The 2,500-nt window shown below is 43.7% G+C and overlaps 1 protein-coding gene across 1 annotated transcript in view; it reads left to right on the forward strand.

The window, feature by feature from the left end:
• The window catches only part of LOC130078844 (LIM zinc-binding domain-containing Nebulette-like), a 15,178-nt gene that overhangs the window by 9,997 nt on the left and 2,681 nt on the right, over positions 1-2,500 (forward strand). The window lies entirely within an intron of this gene.

The following is a 2,500-nucleotide window of genomic DNA, read 5'->3' on the forward strand; positions in this document are numbered from 1 at the left end:
TGACACATGTTACAGATCACATGACACGCGTGTTACAGAACACATGACACATGTTACAGATCACATGACACATGTGTTACAGATCACATGACACGCGTGTGAAAGATCACATGACGTGCGTTACAGATCACATGACACATGTGTTACAGATCACATGACACATGTGTTACAGATCACATGACACATGTTACAGATCACATGACACGCGCGTTACAGATCACATGACACGCGTGTTACAGATCACATGACACGCGTGTTACAGATCACATGACACATGTTACAGATCACATGACACATGTTACAGATCACATGACACGCGTGTTACAGATCACATGACACATGTTACAGATCACATGACACATGTTACAGATCACATGACACGTGCGTTACAGATCACATGACACGCGTGTTACAGATCACATGACACGCGTGTTACAGATCACATGACACATGTTACAGATCACATGACACGTGCGTTACAGATCACATGACACGCGTGTTACAGATCACATGACACATGTGTTACAGATCACATGACACATGTTACAGATCACATGACACATGTGTTACAGATCACATGACACATGTTACAGATCACATGACACGCGTGTTACAGATCACATGACACGCATGTTACAGATCACATGACACATGTTACAGATCACATGACGTGCGTTACAGATCACATGACACGCGTGTTACAGATCACATGACACACTTGTTACAGATCACATGACACACTTGTTACAGATCACATGACACGCGTGTTACAGATCACATGACACGCATGTTACAGATCACATGACACACGTGTTACTGAGCACATGACACGCACGTTACAGATCACATGACACGCATGTTACAGATCACATGACACACGTGTTACTGAGCACATGACACGCACGTTACAGATCACATGACACGCGTGTTACAGATCACATGACACACTTGTTACAGATCACATGACACACTTGTTACAGATCACATGACACATGTGTTACAGATCACATGACACGCATGTTACAGATCACATGACACACGTGTTACTGAGCACATGACACGCACGTTACAGATCACATGACACGCGTGTTACAGATCACATGACACATGTGTTACAGATCACATGACACACTTGTTACAGATCACATGACACATGTGTTACAGATCACATGACACATGTGTTACAGATCACATGACACACTTGTTACAGATCACATGACACGCGTGTTACAGATCACATGACACACTTGTTACAGATCACATGACACGCGTGTTACAGATCACATGACACACACGTTAAAAATCACATGACACGCGTGTTACAGATCATGTATCATTCCCATAATGTTTGTAGAATGATACAAAGTAACGTTCTCATAATGTTTGAAGAATGTAATTTTCCCTTAACGTTCATATAACCAAGAAAAAACATGTTTAAACACTGGATGTTTTCAGAGCAAATTCAGAAATAACATGTTCATAACTTGATGTGAACATTAGACAAGCGTTCTGTCTTCATGATTTCAGGATCGCATCAAACATCGTGTCACTCTCTTCTAACATCCACATTCACATGTGCAGAACCTTGCTTAAAATATCATTTCTAGCATGAAAGCGTTAAACAGAAATCTGTGTTTTATAATGTAATTCTTCAAACATGACCCAGTTTCTGAACGGCTCAGATCAGTGATGAATGTTCCTGCAGAAACACAGAATCGCTGCAGAACTCTGGAAGCTCAGTCGCTGCTGGATCATTAAACGTTTGATCTTTTTCCACAAGCAGAACGTTTGCGGTGTTCTCTCTCTCTGTGTGTGTGTGTGTTTGTGAAGCCGCTTAGGTCATGGCCGTGTTCGTTCGCTCACTGAGCCGTGAGATTCACACTGACGTCCCACAGATCGTTCTGAGTCCGAGTGTGTGTGTGTGTGTGTGTGAGTGAGTCTGTTTACATCAGAGCTGAAACTGTGTCACGGGTCTGCGAGATTGAGTCCGTACAGTACAGGCAGAAACCGTGTGTGTGAGTGAGTGTGTGAGTGAGTGAGTGAGTGAGTGAGTGTGTGAGTGAGTGTGTGAGTGAGTGTGTGAGTGAGTGAGTGAGTGTGTGAGTGAGTGAGTGTGTGTGTCTGTGTGATCGGGTCTGTACAGTACAGGGAGAAACAGTGTTAATGTGAGTGTGTGTGTGTGTGTGTGTGTGTGTGTGTGTGTGTACCCCGCTGGGCTAACAGAAGGTGACTGCACACACAGCAGATGCTGATCCTCTCACAGAATCTCAGACCTGCAAGAAGTGAGTCGTGTTTGAACGCTTCAGAATCATTTGGCCGTTGACGTGATCAGACGGACTGTGATCTCAGTGTTCGTGTGTGTGTGATGCTCAGTATGTTCACTCAGAGTCAGCTCGTTTATTACACGGCTCTGTGGAATACTTGATTCTGATTGGCCAATCGCACATCCAGCGTTATATTATTCCCAGAGAACAACAGAGAACAGAAACTCAGGCTCATC

This window comes from Rhinichthys klamathensis, unplaced genomic scaffold (assembly GCF_029890125.1).
Source record: "Rhinichthys klamathensis goyatoka isolate OS25496 unplaced genomic scaffold, OSU_Roscu_1.1 h1tg001002l_1, whole genome shotgun sequence".
In the NCBI taxonomy this organism is placed as follows: Eukaryota; Metazoa; Chordata; class Actinopteri; order Cypriniformes; family Leuciscidae; genus Rhinichthys; species Rhinichthys klamathensis.